The 13,359-nt window shown below is 45.4% G+C and overlaps 1 long non-coding RNA gene across 1 annotated transcript in view; it reads right to left on the bottom strand.

Annotated features, from left to right (window-relative positions):
* The window catches only part of LOC142441031 (uncharacterized), an 87,689-nt gene extending 78,664 nt beyond the window's left edge, over positions 1-9,025 (bottom strand). Inside the window, exon 1 of the long non-coding RNA XR_012782894.1 lies at positions 8,839-9,025. This is a non-coding gene — a long non-coding RNA (uncharacterized LOC142441031). The remainder of the gene's footprint in view (positions 1-8,838) is intronic.
* Positions 9,026-13,359: the final 4,334 nt, after the last annotated feature.

Below are 13,359 nucleotides of genomic sequence, written 5' to 3'. Positions count from 1 at the left end.
TAGTATTTCCCTAAGTGGGGGATATGTCCTTTAAATGCTACCTTTTATTTGTGGGTTTTGATAGCTTCTCAATTTAAAATAATGATAGTTTCTCACAAGTAAGTCTTAGGGTTTAAAAAGCGAGTCCATTGAAAGAAAAATTTGAGCTGGATAAAGGTACAGATGGCACAGAGACAGAACAAAGAGCAAGCAGATAGTACACAGATCGAGGGTGAGAAATGCCTGTCCCTCGACCCAACACCCCCTTAACAGGAGTTTCCTGTATCACTATGTGGGGTCCTGGACCCCACAACTACCACCATGCATTGCCCTCATTGTGGTTTACCATCCAGTGAATTCCAACAGGGACCCAACAGGCCAGAGTAGAACACCCCACAGGGTTGCCTAGGCTATATTCTACAAAAGCAGATGGACACACCTTCCTCCACTTGTGGGGTGGAACCATCCACCTTTCAGTTACTAGCCAAGCGCTTAACCACTGCACCAAGAGGGCTTTACTTACATAAAGAAACCAAAAACCCAAACTCACTCCTATGGAGTCAATTAGAAACCACAAAAAAACAGCAAAGTTAGCAGGGTCAGAAATAAACTGGGATGAGTTTATTTCTAATATCATTAGGAATTTGATTTGGCAAGAAAGATGGGAGGACAGGGCTGAGCAGGCAGGGCCTGGGGTCCCCTAAAAGCTAGTGGCAGTACAAAAGTATTTAGTATGCTGACTATAAGAACTCATGAGATAGGCACTTTACTACAAATGTGACCCTCTCAACATATTATCTCCCCAGCTGACCTGATCCTACTCAAGGTCTGATACTGAAAGTTGACCCATAACACTGCACTTGGCTGCTGAACAAAAGGTTGGCTGTTCAAGTTCACCCAGAGGTAATTTGGAAGAAAGGGCTGGTGATCTACTTCCAAGAGATCAGCCTAAGAATCCTACAGAGCACACTTCTCCTCTGACATAACTGGCATCACCATAAATAGAAACTGATCTCACAGCAACTGGTTTCAAGTACTACACATAGCATTCGAGAGTTAGAGTGGGTCATTTCCCTGGCCTTCCTCGCTCCAAATACCTCTGCACTTCACTTGTCTCCAGGTCTACCTTTCTTTGACTAACCACCACGCTTAGGTAGTTTGCAGTGATGATAGACTTTTGGGCACGGGGCTCCTGGGGCTGGCTAATGATTCCTTAGCACAAATCATCAGAGAACAAGTAAGGTATTATTTATTCCCCAGTGAGTACATGCAAGTGTACGAAATCCTTCTCTCACTATTTTTACCCTTTTAGCCCTTTAATTGAAAAGCCCAGAAAAATAAAAACCATCCCATGTTTTTGGCAAAGTCATGCTTTCCAAATCACAGGCTCACTGCCCAGAGATTGGAGCCAAACCGTTTCTCTCCCTGGCTTTAGAGCAGTGGGTCTCCACCTGCCTCAGGCCACGGCCCTTTCAGACACTGCCTCATGTGGTGGTGCCCCCCAACCATAACATTATTTTCGTTGCTACTTCATAACTTAATTTTGCTACTGCTATGAATCAGGCAGCCCCTGTGAAAGGGTCGTTCGGCCCTCAAAGGGGTTGCAACCCACAGGTTGCGAATGCTGCTTTAGATTGAAGCGCCATCCTGCTTCATAGAACTGGCTTTAAGGCCTAAACCAGCACAAATCTTTTACACGTCTCCTAAAAACTGCATAGCTCACTTGTTTTGAAGAACCCTTTAAATACAGATGCCCCGAATGGAGCAAACCCCTGACCTATGAGGCTTGAGGGTCAGCTCACACTCTCCCAGCCTTTACTCCCACACTGCTGCTGCTTAATTGCTGACTCCCATTTTACAGCCAAGCCAATTAATAAATAGTCTCTGCCAAGCACCAAGTGTAGGGAACACAGACGCTTGAAACAGCACAAAGCTTAGCCCGAGAAAGCTAGGAAGTCTCTTCTGTCAAAAACCCCGCACTTGAGAGGGATACCTAGTCAGCAAACGTCGGAACCTAGGAGATGGATGTGGTAGTTCCACAGTGCGAGTCCCTGCGCACAGGAGCCAAGACGCCATTCTCTACTTGCCTGGGCTGCATGGCTGGCAGGCTGACAGAATTGGGGGAATTTAACAGGTAACTATGTGACTGATCACTTGTTTTAGTGAGCATTATTACTCACTTGCTTCTCTGATGAGTATAATAACCAACTCCTTCTGGGGTGGAGACAATTTCCTACAACAGCCTCGCTATTAAGGGGAGCTGATATCAAAGAGTTTAAGAGAAAAGTTAAAAGAAGAATGTTTTGAAACTGATGGTGGCAATTCTATAATTATGATTGATATAAATGAATTGTGGCTTATTATAAGATCTGTAAGAGCTCCCAATAAAATGATTTCTTAAAACCTTAAAAAAATAAAAGTCTCACTGTTGAAAGGATGTTGAGTCAAAAGCCCCACACATTTACTATAGACACTCTGAAGAAATCAAGTCCAAGTTGGAAACCAGCGGTCATTGAGTCTGACTGACGACAACTGTATAGGTATCTCAGAGTAGAACTATGCTCCGTAGCATTTTCTTTTTTTCCAACAGTTTTACTGGCATGTAATTCACATATCATATAATTCGGTAGTTCAATCAAGAAGAGTTGTACAATCATCACCACAATCAGTTTTAGAGCATTTTCCTTTAATCTTGTACCCATGGTTATTATCTTCCCACTGCCCGCCAACCTTCCCTGCCATGTCCCCCAAGGGATCATTAATCCAGTTCTTCCTCTATAGACTTATCGATCCTGGATTTCACATACCAAAAAACATTAAATAAGCAAACAACAATAACTAACAAGAATGACATAGTAAAATTGTTAAAAACATCAGTTGAAAGAAAGTAGAAAATACTAAAAACTAGAACAAATTTAAATGAATCATAAAGATCACATGATAGGGTGCTAATTTTAACCCAACTGCATCTGCACAGTCCACGTCCAATGCACGCTGCACGTTAACAAAGCGATCATCCCTGGCTCACGGTCAGAGGGAATTCCCCAGGGGCTTAATCCATGTGTATTGATTTCTCCTTCACTTTTTCAAAAAATTGAAACAGCTTTAAAGCGTGTCTACAGGGAGATCAAATGGCATCTGCCATGCTCTCTATTACAATGTTCTCCGTCTGGTGCAGGGCCACTCACACCCTTCAACCGTGATTGGAGGGGCTCACTGAGGGCTAAATCCACGTGTGGGCCCTGAAAATAGATTTTGGGCTTCCCTGCGTAGCATTTTCAATGGCTGATGGTTTTGGTTTTTGTTTTCCCCCTGAGGCACCTCTGCGTAGACACAAACCTCCAAGGTTTAGGTTAGCTCATTAACCACTTGTGTCACTAAGGGAATAAGCCCAGTTCAACTGAGACTGAAAGAAATATGATTTTCAAAAATAGATGACGAGGTCTTTCTTTCTAGTCTGTCTTAGTTTGGAAACTTTACTGAAACCTGCCCACCAGGGACAAAGGAGCCCTATTAGAATAATTGGTTACAAAAATTGAGTTACTAACCATAAGGTTAGAGGTTCAAACCTACCAGCCCCTCTTAGGGAGATAGATAATGCTTCTTACTTCAGACAAGATTTACACTCAGAAACCCTAGTGAGCAGTGCTGCTCTGTCCTATAGTCACTATGCATCAGAATCTAAATAATGGCAGTGGGTTGTTATTGGTGGTGTCCACTACGGGGTGAAGCTGTTGGTATTTGAAATATCAGCGTCATAGCTTTCAGCATAGCAGAGAATTGACACCAGAATATTCCTTGGTAGTGGAGATGGTACAACTTCATCTTGCTTACTTTGAACATGCCACCAAGAAAGACAAATTTCTAGAAAAAGTCATCCTGTTTGATAAATTGGGTCAGGGAAAATGAAGAAAACCTACAAGCAGTTGTATTGACAGCCTCTACAATGGGCTCAAACATATCAAAGATCACGAAGATAATGCAGCTCCAGACAACAAAAGGTAGAGCTGTTTGAAGACACTTGATGGCGGTGAGTACCTATCAGAAGAAATAAAAAGAGCAGGGAGAAAGGTGAGCTGATTTATACTGTGGAGCACAAACATGCACTTAGCCTAGGGACTCTGTATCTTGACTATAAGCTGGTTGACAATCAAGCACATAGGAGGATGAGTCAAAAAGTACTGCTACTATAAGGATTCCGATTCATACATGTACAGTTTTATTCCAAACAAAATGTTTAAAGATGATCTCTGCAGTTGATCTTAGCAATCATGAAAACAAAAAACTTTCTTTGCCATTGAGGAGGGGGTATTTTAAGACCAGGGCTAATATCAAATTTTAAACAAAACTCAAATGGACGTCTTCCCAACTCATTAAAGCTTTGTAACAAGTCTATTGGAATACTGTTCCATGTAAAATAACTGCTTTTAGATGGAGCCAGTGTTGCCAAGAACAAGGGCTTGGGATTACCTGTCACGGTTTCAGCCAAAGACAGACTGGGTTCGTCTGTGAGAAACTCTAGTATCTTGATTAATAGCAATTCAACTCTTTCACCGTTTCTTTCCCAAGCATATAAAGACAGTTGGGAAAATCTCAAAAATTAAGTTAAAGGTAGAACGGTCAGCTCAGAAGTTTATGGCAAGTGTCTAGGATCCTAAAGTAGTAATCTTTCTCTTGGGGTACAGCATGATAATAAGCATAGGGGCTTATTAGGGAAAAAAAGTTCAAGAAAATAGAAAACTGCATTTTGAGGAAATGGCCAGGATAGTTACACTATGAACTCTCCACCCCCCACTCCCCCTCCACCCCCCCCCCCCCCGCCATCTCTTGGGGAAACCTTACCTCATCTACCCTACAGACTTAATCCTGCTGCTTCACCTTTTTTATTTGTTCCCTAAACTCAAAAACACTTTAAAGGAACGCAATTTGAATACCATGAGGATGCTAAACTGCCCTTTGACAAAGTATAAACTAAGAGCACAGAATTCTTCAGGAAAGGGCTAAAGGGAAGGAAACCACTTTCAGAAGTATATAGACCCATAGGTCTAGTATTAAGGTTGCAGATGGACATTGGGCCTCTACTCAAGTATCCCTCAATGCAAGAATACTCTGTTCTATTAAACTGGCATTCCATGATGCTCACCTTCTTGACACGATTGCTAAAGACGAATGTGTGCATAAGCAAATGTGGTGAAGAAAGCTGATGATGCCCGGCTATCAAAAGATATAGTGTCTGGGATCTTAAAGGCTTGAAGATAAACAAGCAGCCACCTAGCTGAGAAGCAACAAAGCCAACATGGAAGAAGCACACCAGACGGTGTGATCACGAAGTGTCAAAGGGATGAGGTGTCAGGCATCAAAGAACAAAAAAATCCTATCATCGTGAATGGGAAGGAATGCACATTGGTGACCCAAAGCCCATCTGTAGGCAACTGGACATCCCCTTACTGAAGGGTCACCAGGAGGAGCCAGTCAGAGTGCAATGTAGCAAAGATGAAACATATAACTTTCCTCTAGTTCTTTAATGCTTCCTCCCTTCTCCCCCCAACCCCACTATCATGATCCCAATTCTACCTTACAAATTTGCTAGACTAGAGGAAGTACACTTGTACAGGTAGGAAATGGAAACACAGGGAATCCAGGACAGAGGATCCCTTCAGGATCAGTGGTGAGAGTGGCGATACTGGGAGGGTGGGAAGAAGGTGGGGTAGAAAGGGGGAACCGATTACAAGGATCTACATATAATCTCCTCCCTGGGGGACAGACAACAGAGAGGTGGGTGAAGGGAAATGTTTGATAGCCTAAGACATGACAAAATAATAATTTATAAATTATCAAGGGTTCATGCGGGAGGGGTGGCAGGGAGGAATGAGAAAAAATGAGGAGCTGATACCAAGGGCTCAAGTAGAAAGAAACTGTTTTGAGAATGATGATGGCAACAAATGTACAAAAGTGCTTGACACAATGGATGTATACATGGATTGTGGTAAGAGTTGTAATATAATGATTTTTAAAAAAAGAAGTCTATAGACCTAGGTGGGGGACATATCGAGAACCAATAGCTTCACATTTTAATGTTTTGTTTAATAAAGAAAAAAAGCGAGACTGTCTTGAGTTTGAATGGGCCTTTGACTGTGTTCTAAAGTTTAGAATGCTCATCTCTATATATCATTCATCACAAAATTAAGATAGTCTACTTTGGAGTTCGGGTATATAAAAACCAAAAACCAAACTCAGTGCAAAATGAGTTGGTGCTGACTCATAGCAACCCTATAAGATAGGGCAGAACTGCCCCTGTGGGACCCTAACTCTGTAGGAACAAAAAGTTCTCTCTTTCTCTCTCTCCTGAAGTAGATAGGCCTCTTTGGTACATTTTTAAAGATGGATTGACCATTATCTCTTTTCCAAGTGGAGGAATGTTTTCCACAGGTACACAGGCACAGGGCTCTGAACGACATCGCAGCCATTTTCCTACCAATATCCCAGTCCTGCTCTTTAGCACCACCCAGCTCCCCAATGTTCTGTTGGAAAACCAGTTCGTGTTTATTGAAGTCTGTGTTTAGTGAAACACGGGGTTTCCCCCCACCCCCCTGAATAGGAAGTCTTAAGTTCTCTACCAATGGGAAAACTTGTGGGGGTGGCACAAACTTGTGGTGAGCGAAAGGGTTATGGAAGTGATCCAAAAACTCTTGGCCTACTGAACTCCTCTGATAGCACATACCTACTGTGCTTACATGAGAGGGAGAACAGACGGCTTCCTTCCAAAGAAAACATGATTAGTGGGCAAGTTGAAAGAGTCAGAGGTTTAAAAATGGTTAACTACAAACTTTAAAAATGTGGTCAACATAACATCTAGTGATTCTAATACTGAGGAGTTCGTGCAAAGACCCTTAAATATTGCTATGCAACAATCCCTACCACTGAACAGGAAACAAGAGGAGGGAGGTCCCAGGAAGAGTGGGTGGGGAGGTCCTGGAAAGAGGGGGTGGGGAGTTCCATCCGGGAAAGAGGGGGTGAGGTGGGAGAAGGAAGGAGGAGGGAGGATGCCCAGGAGGTTACGCTGGTTGGTCTTATACTGGCATTGCTCAAGTCACGTTATCTTGGGATTTTACAGAGAATGACTTCACTGGCCTGACCTCTGAATTGGCTAACCCCAGGTCCCCCCACTCTGGATGCACAGATCAGCTGGTGGCTACCTTCTGAAGTTGCAGGCAATTTCCTAACCCTGCCTTTGGCTGTACAGAATCCCTAGAGGTCTAATTGTTTGCTGGAGTCAGTTAAATATAAACAAAATTTGATGAGAGGTTAGTAATTTCACTTCCTCCCCACAGACAGATGTTTGTAAATTTCCATATAAACTAGGCAACTATTATGCATTTATTTACTTTGAGCCACAACATCAGGAAACTTCAGGGCCAGAAAAAATTGAAATCACCCAACCATTTTTCTTCAGGTTCCTCAGGAAATTATGACAAAATGGCTAATTAACACACAAGCAGCCTTCACACTGCCAAGAAGCCCTTAAGCTACCGGGAACTGGTAGAAAAGGTGAACTGGGATGGAGATCTTTGTTGTACAATTAACAAAGCCCAAGGGGCCCCCTTTCTGAAAAGCTTATCCAATGAGCCATACACATGTTTTAGGGGGCCATTCTCCATTAATCTCCATCCACCACCATCATCCTCGCCTCCCCCTCCCCCCCAACCAAAAAATATCTACCTGGAAGTTTGGGTTTTATAAGGGTGAAAGAGGCGTTTGGGGGTAAGATACTCTTGAAACTCTTAAAGGGCAAGCGCTGTGGAATTTACAATCTGCATTGAAGGGAAAAAATTCTCCACTAGTCATTAAATGCAGCCAACTAAGAAGAAAATGGATGGCCTGTGAGTGCCATTCTCTCATTACGGTTTTAAAAATCTGCTAACAAGAACATGCGTGTACAGCGCCTGTTAGCCTGATCACCCATTCCCCTATGTCATAAATATTTTATAAACAAGGTTCCTGGATTCCCATCAGACCAGAGTTCCAGTGTCCTTACTCTACACCCCCCCCCCAGCCTCAAGTGTCTCTCTAAACCCAGGCTTATTATCCTCACCCCAATTTAGACCACGTTGCAATGGCTCCCCGCAGCACTGTTTTTCGTAACTGGTCCTGATTTTTACAAACTTCTCCCACCTGTCGATCACGGAATCGCTTTTCCTCCGCCTCCAGCGCAAAGTCTCCTTCTCCAGCGACACCGCCCCTTTTCCTCCACCTTTCTAACCCCATCCTCCTGACCGCGCTCAAATTTCACCTCCACTCGCATCCCCAACCCCCCCGCAGCACCTTCAGAGAAAGCCCGAGCCCGCGGCGCCCCCACCTCCGCCCGCAGGTCCCACCCCAGGGCTCCCGACGGGCTGCGCGCAGGACTCGGCACCAAGTGCCCTGCAGCCCCTCGGCGGCGTCGGAGAAATCCACAACCCGAGGCCAAGACAGTCGGAGCCGCCCGCCAAGTCCCCCGAGACCGGGCGTGGCGAGTCCGGCTCCTAGCCCGCTGCCTTCCCGCGAGGCAGACTCGCAGAAGCGCGGAGCCCCGGGGCTGCTCCGTCCCCGGCCGAGGCGCTGGGGGGCTGGGGCGGGACCCCCTCAGCCTCCGAGGCACCGCCGGGGGCCTCCAGCAGGCGGCAGCCCCGTCCAGGGCCCCCGGCCCGGCCCGCGGGGCTGCGCGCGTCCCCGCCTCGGCTCGACCCGCCGGGCTCCTGAGGGCCGGGCGCCGGCGGTCGCGGCGCCTTGCCCACCGCTCCCGGGCACGCACGGCCCGGGCCGCCCCTGCCCGCAGCTCGCTTCCCGCTCCCAGGCGGGCCGGGCCGCCCCGCGCCTCACCTCTCCCCTCCACGAACGGGACGCTGGTTCGCTCGCTGGTTCGAGCCGGACTGTCGTAGGCGGCCTCCGAGGGACACGCCACACCTGTTTCCGAGAGAGTGAGTAGCGCCAGCGCTCCCGACGTCACGGCAGAGCCCAGTCCCCAGAGCTCCGAGTCACCTGATCACCCTGGCAACGGCGCGGGGCGAGGCGGGGCCGCGGGCGGCGTCACAGCGCAGGCCCCGCCCACAGCTCAGGCCCCGCCCACAGCCCCTGCCCCGGAGTCCGCGTCCCCGGAGCTGGGAGGCCGCCCTGAGACCACAAAAGCCACGCCCCCGCCCCACGGCCGACCAGCCACCGAGGCTCTAACCTGGACTGCGTCTCCGCTAGGGAGGGAGCCGGGAAGTAGGGCTGGTGGCCCGCCTGTCCTTGGCCCGCTGCGTGGCTCACCAGGGTTGCTGTGGGCTGCTCGACCCTTGTGACCTCTTGGCCCAGACCCAACTAGATTTTGGAGTGGCAGTTTGTTTTCCAAGCTGTACCTAGGAGGACTGGGGCTGACGCTGATTACAGGCAGTTTCCCCTGTGCTCAAGAATATATTTCACTGTCCTCAGGAGAGGATGAGAAGGACTTGAGCCCAAGTCCAGCAGGAAAAGAAATCCCGAAACCCAGTGACTGCCCGCAAAGCCTAAAGCAAGCTTTTAAGTCTTGCAATAGTTGTTTTGTTATGCTCTGTTTTCATTTTAGAAATCTCCCTCCCTCAAAATTTCTCCCCTTGGTAATAAAGCACACACCCACACTTCAGTGACATGGTTAGATTCCAAAGGCTAGTCCATTGTAGGAAAATTAGTGCTAAGCAAAAATAGATGTCCATAATCTCACACCGTGAAGGAAGAGTCCATCATTACACAACTGCCAACTTACAGCTTTATGTAACTGCCAATTTACATCATTTATGTAACTGCCAATTTACATCAAACTGCTGAGAATTGGGAGCCAGACACATAGCTTTACCCATCACAACCAGCATTACTCTTACTTCACTCTTGAAAGTTTGTTACTGCTAAACATGTCATTGATGTGCCAAACAGTTGGATAGTCGATTTTTCCCTATTACCGTGAATGTGAAATGTGGGATCACAAGGTCTCTGTAAGTGAGGAGTAGTGGAGAGCGCCCATGGGAGTCCTAGGTTGGGAGGCGCTGCTTTTTACATCCCTCCGATGCTTGTTGACTGAATTTCATTTTAGTTTTACTCTGTATGTCTGTGTAGTTTACATATATATTATACTTCCCTTTCAAAGTATAGGATTTTAGACAAGTTATTTTATCGTCGACACCAATTAAATACCATTGGCGTTCTGAGAGATATCAGGCTGGCTGAGACCTAATCTTTGAAGATCAGAAACTTACGGGGAGTGTGTTTTATACCCAAATATCACCTATACTGTATTTTTAAAATTTTATTTAAGTGACACGTTTAAACTTTTGTACATTTACTCTTTAAAGAAATTAGGATATATAGAAGGAGCCCTGTTGGCCAGTGGCCAACAGTGGCCAGCAGTTTGAAACCACCCGTGGCTCCATGGGAGAAAGACAGGGCTTTCTACTCCCGTAAGCAGTTATGGTCTCAGAAACTCACCCTGTCTGTTTGCACTTGTCCTGTAGGGTCGACAGCAGTGAGTCTGAGGTTTTTGTTTTTGTTTTGTGGCATATCAGTGGAAAAGGGGAGACATTTGTAACAGAAAGGAATCATGACTCCACCCAGAGCTGTCATTTCATTTCTAAAATGAAAACAGCATAACAAAACAACTATTGCAAGACTTAAAAGCTTGCTTTAGGCTTTGCGGGCAGTCACTGGGTTTCGGAATTTCTTTTCCTGCTGAACTTGGGCTCAAGTCCTTCTCATCCTCTCCTGAGGACAGTGAAATATATTTTGGCAAAAATATATAGAAACTAGGGAGGATAGGAAAATGGTGGGAAGATGGCAGCCAGATGAGTGTTTGACAGATCTCAGGAAAGGGCCTTTGGGATGGGGGTGGAAGAGCTGAGACAGTCAGGTTTGGGGAATCCAGTGGTTTGAAGAGGCGTTACTGAAAGGGAGGCAAGCATTAGGGAAGGGAAGCAGAAGGGCTGCAAGATCGAGAGCTGGGGGGAAGAGGAGCAAATGGGGAGAAATGGCACAGACCAATATTTCCTCAGGACAGGTAGTGGGCCATGTCCTTTAGAGGTTGTCAGGGCTGAGCAGCATTGCCCATCAGTCGCTGAGAGGGAAGTTCACCCATGCATATCCTTAAACCACCGCCGCTCCATCGGGGTTCAAGAGCTCCCCTTTGGAAAGTACTAAACAGGGAAGAGCATAAATAGACACACGAAGAGCATGTTCCTCAAGACAGTCCAGGCTTTGGGGCTGGAAGGTTTTCCAGGTCTTTTTAAAAGTAACTTAACTCTGGAAGTATATGATATGTGAATTTTATATCAAAACGACTAACTTTAAGAAAAAGAAGAGAGGAACAACAGAAATGTGGGTGTAAGATATGAAAATAATAATAATTTATAATTTTCCAAGGGTTCATGAGGATGGAACGGTAGAGGAGGAAGGGGGAAAAAGAGGAGCTGATACTAAGGGTTCAAGTAAAAAAATGTTTTGCAAATAATGATGGCAACATATGTACAAATGTGATTGATACAATTGATGTTATAAGAGCTATAAGAGTCCCCAATAAATTATTTATATACAAAAAAAGCTATAAAAAAAGAAAAAGAAGAAACCAAAGTTGACCAATGATTACCATGGTGAAGGAGGAGTTTTTGCGTAGGGAATCACTGAGTTATGTTATTGATGGTAAAATAATTTGGAAAAAGATATCAATAATGGTTGTACAACATGAAGAGTATAATCAATGGTTTGAAATTATACATGTAAAAGTTGAATTGGGGTGTATTAATCTGGGTACTTTGGAGAAAAAAATCCACAGAAACTCATGTATAAGAGAGAGTTTTAGATAAAGGTTAAGTGTACATCAAGAAAACATTCTAAAGAACACAGCTTTCCCCCAGATCCTGGATGCTTCCTCCCCCCAACTACCATGATCCGAATTCTACCTTGCAGGGCTGGATAGGACAGAGGCTGTACACTGGTGCATATGAGGGTTGGAGGTACAGGGAATCCAGGGTGGATGATACCTTCAGGACCAAGGGTGTGAGGGACGATGCTGGGAGAGTGGAGGGTGAGTGGGTTGGAAAGGGGGAACTGATTACAAGGATCCACATGTGACCTCTTCCTTGGGAGAGGGACAGCAGAGAAGGGGGGAAGGGAGACTCTGGATAGGGCAAGATATGACAAAATAACGATGTATAAATTACCAAGGGCATATGAGGGAGGGGGGAATGGGGAGGGAGAGGGGGAAAAAAAAGAGGACCAGATGCAAGGGGCTTAAGTGGAGAGCAAATGCCTTGAGAATGATTGGGGCAGGGAATGTATGGATGTGCTTTATACAATTGATGTATGTATATGTATGGATTGTGGTAAGAGTTGTATGAGTCCCTAATAAAATGTAAAAGAAGAAAAGAGAAAAAAATGATTAGGGCAAAGACTGTACAGATGTGCTTTATACAATTGATGTATGTATATGTATGAACTGTGAAAAGAATTGTATGAGCCCCAATAAATTGTTAAAAAAAAAAAAAGAAAACATTCTAACCTAGTGCTGCCCTAGCCCACAAGTCCAACATTAACCCATATGTCCAACACCAATCCACAAAGACCTCCTCCAAAAAAAAAAAAGACCTCCTCCATCTCACAAAACAGATGCAATGATGCCGACTGCAGGAGGAAAGTCGTGTCAGTGAATGTGTAAACATCTCAGCATTGGCAGGGGTCTACATGGCTGCTCCAGCACCCAGGACTGCATCAGGGTAGGTCCATGTGGCTTCTCCTTGGGGATGTCTTGAAGGAAGTGAGCCTTTCAGGCTGAAGCAGGGAACTGGCTAAGGCAGCTGCACCCTGTTCCGACCATCACAAAGCAAGAGACCTAGGAACGTGAAAGGCGAAGCTCACGGAGCCATTTATCCCTCTGGCCTTCAATTAAGCCCACATGTGTTTATCGGCCAGGTTGGCACAATAAACTAACTACCTCATGGGGAATGTTTTGTTGTGCATATTTTGACACAGTTTTAAAAATAATTGCATTAATAAGAGTACAAGGAAGAAGATACTTCTAAAATTGATTTTGGTGATGATTGTACAACTCTTCTTGAAATGATTGAACTATTGAATTATATGATATGTGGAAGAAGTTCCAATAAACTTGTTGTTTTTTTTATGTTACACATGGAGGAATGCGTGAAAAGACTGGACTACAGGGCCATCCCTAACTAGAACCAGTGTGTGCCGCAGAGAACAACACTAGACCTTCTGGTGGGGGAAAGGAACCGACCTACCATACCCAGACAGACGCAAACCAAGAAGGAAAAAGAGAAAGGGCCATGTAGACTCCACATAGGCACACCAAACCCAGAGGATGAGGTCCCTGCATGGAACTGC

This window comes from Tenrec ecaudatus, chromosome 2, assembly GCF_050624435.1.
Source record: "Tenrec ecaudatus isolate mTenEca1 chromosome 2, mTenEca1.hap1, whole genome shotgun sequence".
NCBI classification, from domain to species: domain Eukaryota; kingdom Metazoa; phylum Chordata; class Mammalia; order Afrosoricida; family Tenrecidae; genus Tenrec; species Tenrec ecaudatus.
Note: the sequence above shows the minus strand (reverse complement) of the source record. Positions and strands in the feature narration are given on the sequence as shown.